This window comes from Sus scrofa, chromosome 16 (assembly GCF_054392235.1).
Source record: "Sus scrofa isolate SSC_HxYL_T2T_F1_AM1 chromosome 16, Sscrofa_HxYL_maternal_Yorkshire_Landrace_v2.0, whole genome shotgun sequence".
Classification (NCBI taxonomy): Eukaryota; Metazoa; Chordata; class Mammalia; order Artiodactyla; family Suidae; genus Sus; species Sus scrofa.
The window spans coordinates 19958382-19972906 of NC_139398.1; positions in this window are offsets into that span (position 1 = coordinate 19958382).

Genomic DNA, 14525 nt, shown 5'->3' on the forward strand with positions numbered 1-14525 from the left:
TATAAATCCCAATTCTTCTCACATTATACCTTTGAACCTTCTCAACTAGGTTTCCTCAGCCTAATTCTCTCTCTTAGCAGTGGTAATAAAGGCATATATACACACAAAAGCCTACATTTGTCCAGTTTGGTGCAGTTTGTACGTCGCTGCCCTCCAAGACCCTTGACTGTGGAGGACTAAGAACTTGCATCACCTGGACTAGCACAAGTGGCTTCTGATAATCCACACCTCCATGTCACTCCATTATTGGAACGACCCTGCACACAGCCCAGGCACATAGGGATAGAGATGAGCATCTGTCAGGGATGGTCACCCACCCGTTGCTGTGGTTTCAGGGAGAAAAAATTCCATTTCCTACTCTAATCCAAGTCAGAGTTGGCACCAGCTAGAAGCTTTCATGCTTGAGATGCTTGGAAATGATATATGATCTTTCTCTACAGAGAGGGCTGGTGTTTAAGGGAAGGGAAGTTGTGAAAAAGAAAAGGTAAACTACTGCAGTGAAGATGGTTGGAAATGCTGTGGGGTTTTTTGTTGTTGTTGTTGTTTTGTTTTGTTTTTTTTGTTTGTTTATTGGAGCATAGTCGACTTACAAAGTTATGTTAATTTCAGGCATACAGCAAAGTAAATTAGTTATACATATATAAATATCCATTCCTTTTTCAGATTCTTTTCTCACATAGATTATTACACAGTGTTGAGTAAATTTCCCTCTGCTATAAAATAGGTCCTTGCTACCCATCTGTGATTTTGAACCTGGAGGCACTAGCCTTATGAAGACTATGGGGAAGTCCCCTATTACAGGCATCAGTGTGGTTTAGATAAATGTGTGCAGGAGGATCTGAATAAGGCATCATCCACAGACAGCTTTAGGAAGAAAGTACAAGAATGAGAAAACCAGAGTTCAGGGGCACAAGAAAACTATAAATAGCTTGGGGCCTCTCAGAAAAACTCTTCTCACATTAGGCTACATGAAAACTTTCTATTTTTAATGGTAGTGATTCCATGATAATTACACACTTGCTGCAAAAGGGATCCTGGGTTGAGTGTATTTCTTAGGCTTTTATACCCCATGGATAAGCATAGCCTAATGCATTATATTAGATACTTACAATAGGATGACTGAGTGAAATTAACTTACTTCCACTGGTTATGGAGAAATTGGATTGATTATCAATTTTTAAAAATCACCAGAATGAATTTATAAGTTATTTGCTGCTATTATTATAACATTTTGAATCTATTCCTGTTAATATATATTTTAGTAAATAGTTAAGTCCTAAATAATTGACTTAAATATATCTTAGTGTTCATTCAAAATCTCAAACACCTAGATAACATGGTGCTGCAAGGAAAACATTATTAGCAAACCAGTGCTTTACTCCTTTCCAGAATTTATCAACTTGTTACAAGTATTACTCAATTTTCATTTACAGAATTATCCGTATCTTATTTTTAAATAATGTTTCATATTTTTATAAGAAATGTCTCTAGTTGAATACCATGCATTCCTATACTCTCCTGAAGCTATATTTTGATTCAAACTGCATGCATCAATTTTTATCATACAATTATTATAGCATATACTCCTTCTTAGAAACATTAAAGTATGCATGTCAAAATAGATCCATTTTTAAATCAAGCATATGAAAAAAATATATGTGTTTTGTTGTCTTTCTTGATAGAAATTGTCACTGATCTGGGTTCTTGGCCTTCCTTAATCAATAAAAATTGACTAGAGGCCAAAAAGGAAAATTCAGGCAAGGCTTTGAATTCAGCCCCTGCTGCAGCAGGGGCAGGGGTGGCGGGGGTAGATAACAAACAACAGGTTCCCTTGCTTGCCAGCTTCCCTGGGAGGAGTGAGCTGGTTCATTTTATGGCCAAGGGTAAGAGCAAGTCCAGGGGTCCTGCCAGAGGGATGGTTTAGTTGGTCTGCCCACTCCTTTGGTGGAGTTGTATACAGGGGCCAAGTACCCTGCTTTTGCTATCTTGCTCTTGGCTTTTCAGAAGTGTCAGCTGGGTTTTTAGATTATTTGAATCTTATTGTCTATAATTTGCCCCAACTGCAGCATATCTGCAGTTATTTTCTGTCCCTTATAGTTTCTTGGTGTTTTGTTGCTCAAGGAGATGTGTGTCTACCTACAAGCATTGCAGCCACTGCAGCAAAAGGTCCCAGGTCCCAGGTCCCAGCCTGTCAAAATAACCACATTAGAACAACAACCTCTTATTCTGATATTGGATTATACAAATAGATTCCATCAAAACAAAGAGAAAAGTATCCCCTCCCTTTATAGTAGAGCAGCTACTGGGATGAGTTTTATCAGGCTGACCCATTATCCCTGAATTGATCACAGAGGTGAGGGATGGGGCAATGGCATTGGATCTTTGAGCGTTTACTAGAAGAATGTCCTACTGAATGAAAGTCTCCTATAAATAGATGGTGACATTATACCTGTAGGGATATTAGAGGGAAAAGTGTTGGACAGCCACACAATGGCAGTGGTATTTAATCAGGTGAATTACTTTTCTCATCTTTAAGCCAATAACCAATCTGCACACAGTTCGCCAATAATGTAGACTATCAACCACCACTATTAATGACTGAACTAGTGGATTGCCTTAAAGTATAAATACTATATTATGCATTAGAGAAAGAAACATTTCATAGAGACAAAGCACTGCTACCTCAGAAAAGCACAGGTAATGCATATGCACCTTGAGACTATTCTCTTTAATAATAGGTTAGAACTCCAGTTGAATGTTGAGGTGGAAACAGATAGGAATGGCAGGGAAGAGCAATACCTAGAGCATGACTGAAATAGAATTAATTGTTCCCAAGAAACTAGGATGAAGAACTCCACCACCACATGTAAATCAGTGTAAATGAGTATGTAGATACATATTTTATGATAAAATAACGGTGCAATTTTAACTGTAGAAAGGTAATTTAAATAGGACAGTAAAAGAGTTATATTTCCTCAGCTACTTAAAGTGGTTTCTGAGTCACCAGGCAGAACCATACTTTGTATCTCCTAAGGACAGTGCATATACTTGATAGAGGATCTTTTGGTCACGAAGCAGTTGGCAAAGTTAATTCTGGCTTCAGAAAGAGAGTACCAAGATAGTCTATCAAATTGGATGAGTCGAAGGAGTCATTCATGGAGTAATTCATTTGCCCCACCCAATTCCATGATTTTTTTCCCTCTGTCATATTTAGATGGAAATACAGAGTTGAGACCAAAACACCTTCTTTTTAATATCAAAAGCTTACTGTGTATAAAGTGGATAATGCACACTAAATGACACATTCTATGGCTCTTAGTTTTAAGACTACTGTTCTTTTGCTCTATTTGACCTTACATCTCATTGTCACAATATTGCCATGACTAGCAAATTGTCCTTTTTTACTGCTATAATCACTGAGGCTGGACCATATGCTTTCTAAAGGATGAGCATGGAAAAAAGTAAAACTAATCATTTAAATGAGTTTCAGGGATACTGTTCTTGGCACCAAATAGACTTCATGAATCTTTTGCAGCTATTTCGATTCACAATGAACCAGCTTCTGTAGATTTAACTGTCAACCTATCCTATATTTTCTTGACCTTGAACACTTATTAACATTTTATGATTCTAGAATAGTGCTTACTCCATAATGACCGTACTCTTTTATGATCTATTACAATAATAGATTATACAATTATTTTATAGGATAATATATTCAAATCCTCTGAATTTTTAAAAAGCTTTTGAGCAAAATGTGAATAGGTCTAACAAGGTAAAAGAAATGACCTAGTTACATTTGCTTAAACTCTGACTTGTCTCAACAAAAGAGATCCCTGACTCAGCAAAATCCATCATTTCCCCCCCAAAAAAATCCGTCTTCTCCCTACCCAGCAAATGTCAATCCTCTGTCTTTAAGTTGATAAGATTAGCGTCTCTGTTTCTACAAATACAGAAATATTCTTTCTTATCTCTATTTCTAATGATTAGCACACACATATAATACAAACATTACATTTTCTTTTGTTTTAAATATAAAATTCATTTCCAAAGAAGTACCAAAGCCTCATAACCATATTCTGCCTTTTTTTTATAATATAGACGACTTCTAACACTGAATTTCAGTAATCTCTTTGAAATGAGTGTAAAACTTAGAAGTCAGATGAGTTCTTTTGGGCTTCATGGTTGGGTTTCGAGAAAGTGAAATGAAATAGGTACAAAGCCCTCTCTGGAGAAAATGGAGTAATACAGCTGTTAATCATGTTTGTGGCAAGCAGGAATGCAAAGCCTCTAAAATAATCAGAAGACTTACATCTAAATGAGCATAAAGATGAAATAGATAGAGGTGCATAAAATATTCCAGGGACTTTTTACTATTATGTTCATTAAAGTTCCAGCTTAATGCATGCTTTATTGCCCAGAAATTCATTTCATTTGCATTTTAACTGGGTTTTAGTCAAGTTAATCCTTTTTCTTCCCTTGCTAAGAAACTATTCAGCAACTACAGCAAAATACTGAAAGAAGAAAAATAAATTGAAACAGTCTACTTATACTAAAACCCAAATTTGTCATAGTTTACTAAAGAAAAATGATGTCTATACTGAGTTCACTATATCACATTATTTTAACACCAAAAAGTGTCCATGAATTATCACGCAAGCTCTATTAGACAACAAGAAATTTTATTCATTTATGCTAAAGATTTAATATCAAGGGATATTCAGTAAAAATCAACATATCATTTTTACTGGAGTGAAAACCAGAAAGCAACCACCCATTTAGAAGCATGCAATTAATTTTCACAGGAAACCCCAATATGTAACACCATGCATCATTTTAAAAAATTTTGTAAGTAAAACAGCAGCTTAAATTGTATTTTGAAAGTGCAAGCCTTCATTTCAGTAATATGTCACCCTAATAGAAAGAGAAAGCTTTTTTTAATGAGAAAAACAGTTTTTTTCTTAAATCCTAATAATCGTAAGGTCCACATGGAAACAGGAGTTTTGTCTATGTGAAAGTATATTAAAAATACAAACTGTTAATAACATCTTAGTAAAACAGTCCCTTCAGGATAACAGAATCTTAGAAAATCCCAAAGAAAAGAAAGGTGAGACTAAGGCAAGCTAAAAAGTTTGGGACAGGAGTTCCTGACATGGTTCCCGACTAGTAAACATGAGGACTTGGGTTCGATCCCTGGCCTCGCTCAGTGGGTTAAGGATCTGGCATTGTGGTGAGGTGTGGTGTAGGTCTCAGAAGAAGCTCAGATCCCATGTTGCTGTGCTGTGGTGTAGGCTGGCAGCTTCAGCTCTGGTTGGACCCCTAGCCTGGGAACCTCCATATGTTGCAGATGGAGCCCTAAAAAGACAAAAGACAAAAGACAAAAAAAAAAAAAAAAAAAAAGATTGGGACAAATAAAGTCTTTGGACAAATGGAAACTTTCTTCATTATTTATTTTGAAATATTTAACATATATACATATAAGATAAAATACAGTATTGTAAATATAATCAGAACAATCTCTGAATTTCCTTTTCATAAAATTTTAAAATTTGTGGTGCCTCTCAAGAAAATCTGAACACTTATTTCTCCCTCACTACTATTTGATTTTTTTTTTAATTTTTTCTTATTTTTTGCTTTTTAGGGCCACTCCCGTGTGGCATATGGAGGTTCCTAGGCTAGGGATCTAATTGGAGTTACAGCTGCCGGCTTCTGCCACAGCCACAGCAATGCCAGATCCGAGCCACATCTGTGATCTACACCAAAGCTCACAGCAACTCCAGATACCCAACCCAATGAGCGAGGCCAGGGATTGAACTTGCAACCTCATGTTTCTTAGTTGGATTTGTTTCCACTGCGCCATGATGGGAACTCCCACACTAAAATTTGAGATAGAGTTCCCTGATTGCTCTAGTTTACTCACCTTACCTTAAGCCATATTTTCCAGTTTGGGGTGACTTATGATGTTGCTGACTGCAGATGGTCTATTTGGAAGATATTCTGCTGTGAACTATTATATTTTAACAAGCATTTTGTTTTGTCAATTTTTTGATATATATATATATATATATATATATATATATATATATATATATATATCAATTAAGGTAGGTTGGGGGAAAGTCCAATATTTGTTTCAGGTATATCATTTTCTTAAGAAAATTGAGAAAAATTATTTGAAATGGTTAACAGAAATTAAACAGAAAGTCATATTTTTCACCCAGCTTCACTCCTGCTCATTAATGCTAGACATGAATAAAGAGAATTTAAAAGAAAACAAAGCCCATCCACTAAGAGCCAGATGATCTTTATGACCCAGCTGACTTCTAGCACATTCTTGCTCAAAAGGCAAAACACTCCTTATTCTAGTTCTAGCTCCATTTCTCCTGAGAAGCTGTTTATCAAAATGAAACTATCTCCAATTTAATTAAGGAAGAATGGCCATCCATTGATTAATGCTCATCCATTTATAGATTAATAATAAAATTTATTTTTAAAAAATCTATTTACTCTTGCTATTTTTTTTATTACACAGGAGTGAGTTTCAGGAAAAAGCTGCATAATTTTCTTGGTCAGTAAAGGTATATTACTAAGGTAATTATTATAAAATTCTGATTGAAAAAATCCTGAAACTATATTACTCTAGTGATCAACTCAAACTGATTGAATTTTAAAATATGTTATCTATAAATACACTGGAGTGGGCCCTCTGTGTACATGGATTTCACCTCTATGGATTCTATTAAAAATATCTGGAAAAAAATTCCAAAAATTTCCAAAAAGAAAAAATTTGAATTTATGGCACACAAAACATTTACAGAACATTTACCTTGTAGTAAGTATTCTAAGTAATCTAGAGATAATTCAAAGTAAATGGAGGATGTATATAGTTTATATGAAAATTCTATGTCATTTTATGTAAGTAACTTGAGCATTTATGGACTTTGGTATCTGTGTGTTTGTTTATGGGGCTGAAAAAATTCCCCTGTGGATACCAAGGGACAATGATATTTATCTGTCTTCTAATCATCTATCTATTTATAGGATTAACAATTTATGAGATTTGCATATGCCTTTGATTATCAAATTTTGCATCACTTTAACCCTATTATCTCAAATTTTTCCACAAAATAAAAATATGTTGGCCAATGTTATCCTCATATACCTTTTTAATTTGAGAAATTGAGGTAAATTTTGTAAGATAAACATCCTTCTTATGAGATTAGAGGTAGAGAAAGAAAAAGAACAAAGGTGCAAAGAATAACTCGGGAATAAAAAAGAAAATACAAACAACTCATGCCAGCATTTAAAAATCTATATATATTGGAGTTCCCATCGTGGCTCAGTGGTTAACGAATCCGATTAGGAACCATGAGATTGGGGGTTCCATCCCTGGCCTTGCTCAGTGGGTTAAGGATCCGGCATTGCCGTGAGCTGTGGTGTAGGTTGCAGACGGGCTCGGATCCTGCGTTGCTGTGGCTCTGGTGTAGGCCGGTGGCTGCAGCTCCCATTCGACCCCTAGCTTGGGAACCTCCATATGCCGCTGAAGCGGCCCAAGAAATGGCAAAAAGACAAAAAATAAAATAAAAAATAAAAATCTATATATAATAAAGTATCTATAAAAATTAACCTTCAGAAACATATTAAAGGAGAAATTGAAAACTTGAATATGATAGGCCTATTACAGTTAAAGTGATTATATTAGTAATAAAATAATCAAACGTACACACACATACATACAGCTTAGATTATCTCATTACTAAGTTTTACCAACTACTTAAGATTCAAGTAATTCTAATATTGATAGATGAAAAAGATAAGTCATGCTCCTTTTCATTTTATAAAACTAGCATAAACTTTTTTACCAGAAACTAAAAAGAGAGTTTGAAATAAAGGTAATATAATAACACTCAAGAGCAAACATGAAAACAAACTGTTAAAAGCAAACCAAATCCAATAAAGAAATCTAAGTATATTACCTTATGACCCAGTTTGGTTAAATGCCCATAATAGTTGTTTTAACAACAACAAAAACCTACTGATATAACTAATAAAACTTGTTGGAAAATGTGTAAACTACATTCCATTTTTTTATCTGGGGGAAAGTTATTTAAATATTTGCTCATTAATATTTGTGGTAAATATTCACTTTCTTAAAATATTTAAACCAGTATAATGAGATATCGTAGAAATAAATTTGATGGATGGTATCAAACTATTTATGTAAGAAAATATATGCATTAAATCCTCAATAATTTTATAGAATTTCATAATATTTAATAATTTCTGCACTTAGATATTTCAGCAAACATAACATATACAATATAAAATGAACCTCAGAAACTGTAAAATCTTTCTATAAAATCTGAGATCTGTGTAAGGAGTTTATTTAAAGCCTAAAATCTGCCATTGGGGAAAAAAAAAACACCCTATAATCATTATCAGTCAAAAATACAATTCAAATAACTTTTCCTGGAGTTCCTATTGTGGCTCAGCAGTAGCAAACCCAACTAGGACCCATGAGGATGGAGGTTGGATCCCTGGCCTTGCTCAGTGGGTTAAGAATCCAATGTTACTGTGAGGTGTGGTGTAGGTTGCAGACGTGGCTTGGATCATGTGTTACTGTGGCTGTAGTATAGTCCAATAGCTGTATCTCCAATTGACACCTAGGTTGGGAATTTCCATATGCCACAGGTATGGCCCTAAAAAGCAAAATAAATAAATAAATAAATAAATAAAATAAAGTGTGTGTATATATATATATACACACACACATACATTTCCTAAAATGATATTCCTAAAATTAACCATTAATATTGGCATGTAAGAAAGAGCAATTAAATAGGCGTCTAAAACTCTAGCATAAATCTCATTTTTTGGGAGTTCCTGTCATGGCTCAGTGGTTAATGAATCCAGCTAGGAACCATGAGGTTGTAGGTTCTATCCCTAGCCTCACTAAGTGGGTTAAGGATCCAGCGTTGCCGTGAGCTGTGGTGTAGGTTGCAGACATGGCTCTGATCCCACATTGCTGTGGCTATAGTGTAGGCTGGCGGCTACAGCTCTAATTAGATCCCTAGCCTGGGAACCTCCATATGCCACAGGTGCAGCCCTAAAAAGACCAAAAAAAAAAAAAAATCTCATTTTTTAAGGAAAAGGACTTATTCAAATTTGAAATCAATATTTCCGAAGTCCACAGGAAAACACGATTTTTAATCCTATTTAGATTTTGTTGGAGGGAGGTTATCAGGTTTACAAATACTAATATTATGCTCCTGCTTATAACTGTAAGGGAATACTACCCAGCCATAAAAAAGAATAAAATTTTGCCACTATGACAGCATAGATTAACCTACAGGGTATTATGCTAATGAAATAAGTCATACAGAGACTTATAATTTCACTTACATGTGGAATCTAAAATATAAAGCAAAGGAACAAATTTAACAAAACAGAAATGGCCTTAGAGATACAGAAAACCAATTGGTGATTACCGGAGTGGTAGGAGGTGGAAGAATTGACAAAATAGAAGGGCACTAAGGGGAACTAACTTCCAATTCTAAGTCATAGAGAGGCAATCTAGTGCATAGGGATATACTCAAAAACATTGTAATAACTTTGTATGGTGACAGATGGCAACGGCTGATTGTGGCAACCATTCTGGAACATATATTTAATGTTGAGTCACTACATTGGGCAGCACTAACCGATAAAATGTTGTAAGTCAATTATACTTCAATGAAAACATAAACTTGGCTAGGAAATGTGTATGTATGTCCTCATGGCCTCCATCGTTAATGTCTAAAACTGAGAACTGTAGAACTGCTGATTTTCCGTAGCCTTTGTTTTGGTAGTAGGGGTGAGGAGAGGAAACATACTGCAGAGAGAAGTGACAGTTGCCTCACACTGGTTCCTAATCTTGTTCATCATTGCTTCTTCAGTATATGCCCAGTTTTGTCCCATCTCTGTGTAATAAATTAGTGAGAAATGCAGTCTAGAAATACAGGTTCTGTAGAGATGAAACAAAAGATGCCTTGACATCTAGATAGTGTTTAATACAATCACTATGTATAATCTTACGATTTTCTTATATAAATAAGTTAATCTCTCTAAATTTAGTGACTCAGAATTCAAAATATATTTCAAACAAGGAATAATCCAGTCCCTAGTAGGGTCGACTCAAAATGTATTATAATAAAAAATAAATAGTAGAAACAGGATAACAAAAAGCATGACAATTTAGACAGAATCTGTATCATATCACCATATCACCTCATTTCGAAAACCATGTTGGAGTTTCCATCGTGGCTCAGTGGTAAACGAATCCGACTAGGAACCATGAGGTTGCAGGTTCGATCCCTGGCCTTGCACAGTGGGTTGGGGATCTGGGGTTGCCGTGAGCTGTGGTGTAGGTTTCAGACTCGACTCAGATCCCATGTTGCTGTGGCTCTGGCATAGGCCGGGGGCTACAGCTCCAATTCGACCCCTAGCCTGGGAACCTCTATATGGTGTGGGAGCAGCCCAAGAAATGTCAAAAAGACAAAAAAAAAAAAAAAAAAAGAAAAGAAAACCACCTCATATTCTTGCCCTGTAATGTTGTAGATATTTCTAGTCCTCAATTTTCTGTGCAGCTGTCTGGCCACAGTTTTCAGGCCTTGTAGTTAATGGGGCATTTTCCTTGTACTCATCAATGGGGTGCAAGCAATAGTGACCTGTCCCATTTTTATGAGGAAGCATTTAAGAAGTGTAAGCTCTCTATGTTCTCTCTTAGGCTTTGGGGTACCCAAGAGTCTGTGCTTGGAGGTGGAGAAACAGCACGATGGAAGTAGCAGAATTACTGAGGTATCACACAGAAAACAGCTATCCAAAAACTTACGAAATTCAGGTTGTATTTGACACAATCAAGGAATATACATACCTCTGCTGGATTCAGCCCCTGATATTTGTTTTTGCAATAGAACAATAGAACCCAGTCTATCCTCACTATTCAAATGGGTCAACTCCAAAAGATTTATTTTAGTCTCACAATTTGTTTTGCACTCTCTTGGGTCCCCAATTTGTTGAGATTTAATATATGGCAACAAGAATTAATGTTGCTACTGAAAGTATATTCTGCAACACACAACCATCACAAAAGCCACCCTTTATAAAGGACAGTGTTTATGATGGAACATCCAGAACAAATCAGGTCATGACACTTAATTGTTTTCAGGTCTGTGGCCATTTCAGTACTTACTGAGATAATATATTCCACAACCTTGAACAGAATATCCTTCTCTATTCTTATATTACTAGGATGGTTTCTGATCATTAATCATAAAGGGTTTCTATGGTAGTGGCAGGCTAATATGATGAATTTAGTGATCCATAGTACACAAATGCCATGGAATGTTCAATAGATAAACTATCTAAAGGATCTGCCTGTTACAGCTTTTGCATCTATCAATCTTCTCTCCATGTTATTTGCTCAGCTTTGAAATCCCGTCATTCATTACTCGTAAGCACATCTGCCTTCACAGGCAGAAGCATTTCTACTCCTAGGACTCCTTGCTTAGTCTCTTAAGCACAGAATCCCTGATTTTTAGCCATTAGTGTAAAAACACACGTTTGACTTGACAGTAACAAGTATGCCTCTGGGAGTCTCTTTTTCTCTCTAAAAAATCAATAGGTTGGGCATAGAATTTAAAAAGTCACTAAATGGTGGACAATTTTGGTGGTGAGAGCGTTTCCAAATTTCCTTTGTGATAGATACAGAGATTCTACAGAGGCAGGGTTTTCACTGTGCAAGTGGGCCTCTTTTGCAGGAAAACCTAGAAGAACTTGAACCAGAACATTACTGCTGAAATTTTATATTTGTGAAGAGTGAGTGTGTGTGCAAAAATGAGAGAGAGAAAGAGAAATTTTCATAAAATTTTTTTTTATCATATTCTGGCCCTGAGCTATAAGAAAAACAAAAATATTGGCAAAAAGATGGTCAAGATGAGCCCTGTACCTTAATGAACTCCATATCCCCTTAACTAGAGTTTGAGGTGAAGCACTGGTTTTGCCTAAACTATTGAATATTCCTTGCACATCTTGCATGGAAATACTGTAACTTGTTTCAAAGCAGAAATGGGTATGATTGGAATAAGTTCCATGTTTGCTCATTTTCCCCATAGGAAGGAGAACAAGAAGAAGGTGACCGTGTCATAATTCTGCAGCCTTGTTCTACTGCAGCAGCATGGCTCAATGGAGATGTAAGGCTATTGAAACAGGCCAGATATAGGGCAATAGCATTAATCAGTTTTTAGGCAAGTCTTAATCTTAGGCATCGAATGATCACAAGATAAACAATCATTTTGGAACAGGGCAGACAAGATATTTTAAATTGGGGACCCTTTGGAATCAGGCTTATGGTAGGATGTGGTTCTTTTGTTTTGGCTAAGCATCCAATTTCTCTCTAGGGAAATGGGAGATATAATATAGTTTAGGGTTCCAAGAATAATTGAATTGAAGATATAGATTCAATTTCCGCATATATTGAATGAGTAAGGAAATCAAACAAAATTTTGATAAGAAAACAGATATAAAGTGTTAGCATGACAAGGTTAGATATATTCATAGATCTTTGAAATTATAAATTTAAATCCAGACATCTCACAATTGTAGGCAAATTTCTTAAACTAATTGTTAGAATTGATTCAAGATTAGTGCCAAATAGGTAAGTCTTGAGTGGGTACCAAAAGGATCTTAATACTGCCAAAAAAATCAATCAATCAAACTTCAAAATCTAGATTGTGGAAACTGATGGGTGAAATGCAGATACTATTTAGGTAACGGAAATCAATGAGCATGCATTAGCATGGAATTTCTAACTAAAATATACTAGAAAAGCTATTTTTTAAAATAGCAAAATGAGATTAAATTACATTTTCTCAACTTTAAAACTCTGTCAGTAAACTAATGAAACTACTCATAAAGCTAGGTTTATTACTCAAAGTTACTTGTATTTATTATTTGATTATTACATATATTTTTATTTATAATATGCCTCACTTAAAAATAGATTTTAAAGTGACCTGTAAAAAGATATCATATAAAATAAAATGAAACATCCTAAGTATTAGCAGGAAAATATGACCAAACAAGAGTTAGAAGACTTTGAGCTAAAAAGGTATTTTATAGATTTTAGATAGATAGATAGATAGATAGATAAATCAATCCAGACACTTCACTAGATGAATATCCTATATTTTAGCTCTAGGCTTTCTAGCAAATATCTCAGATACTTTATAATTCATACACTTCACCATATTCATAAGATAAAAGTAAAATTATTTGCCCTGTAGCATTATGTGTAAACTAAGACTCAGAAGGAATTTCTCACAAGAGTCTTCAAGTAGATATGAATAATGTAAGAAACAATATTCTCAACAGACATGATAAGAAATGTGTTGATGGATTTTTAAATATAAAATGCCTTTATTTTACAGAGGACTAGCATTAATCATAGAAGTGATACTATTCAAACAGAATTGGTGGGACCCAAAAAAGCAGAGTGCATTTGCCACTGTCCTGCCTTCCATTTTCTCCTAAGGATATGGCATTTCTCCCTAGGGATGATTAATGGGGAAAAGATGACATATTTTCCTATCATACTTTTTTGACTCCCAATAATAGGTTTTCTTGGATGGGCACCCTTTACCTTAACTACCAGTTAAAATATAGGTAATTCGAAATGTTTAATACAGAATATAAAATTGGATGAGAACCCTGTCCTATATTCTAGAATAATGAAAAGTATTTGGGATTTTAAGCTTTTGTACTTATATTTACAAACATATCATTTTTCTAAGTTAAAAAATTGTGATCATGTGAACACATTGCTAGAGTCCCACACAGGACATTGGAAGGGGCTCATGAGAGTGAGGGTGAAGCTCGAATTTTGTTGGCTATATATCTGGCCCAAGGATATTTAAAGTCCTTTGATATTTTATCTTCAGAAACACTCTATTGCCTTCTTTGTGATGAAGTTGCGCAGAATCAAAGGAGCAAGAAATGATTGAAAAAGTCATTTAGTTATTTTAATATTGGTGTTAAAAGCTGCAGACATTAGGCAAATACTAAAAAAAAAAGAAAAACCCATGGAGTTCCCATCGTGGCTCAGTGGAAAGGAATCTGAATAACATCCAAGTTCAATCCCTGGCTTCGCTCAGTGGGTTAAGGATGCAGCATTGCCACGAGCTGTGGTGTAGGTTACAGACGCAGCTCAGATCCCGCCTTGCTGTGGCTGTGGTGTAGGGCAATGGTTACAGCTCCCATTCAACCCCTAGCCTGGGAACTGCTATATGCCATGGGTGCAGCCCTACAAAGACCAAAAAAAATAACACCCTGAATAAACTATGGGCTTTATAGCGAATAATATGTCAATATTATTTTATTAATGGTAAGAAAATTATCATAAATTATCATACTCTGGTAAGATGTTAATAACAGGGGAACTTTTCAGGGAGATGTAAAAATATATGAGAACTCTGTACTGTCTGCTCAGT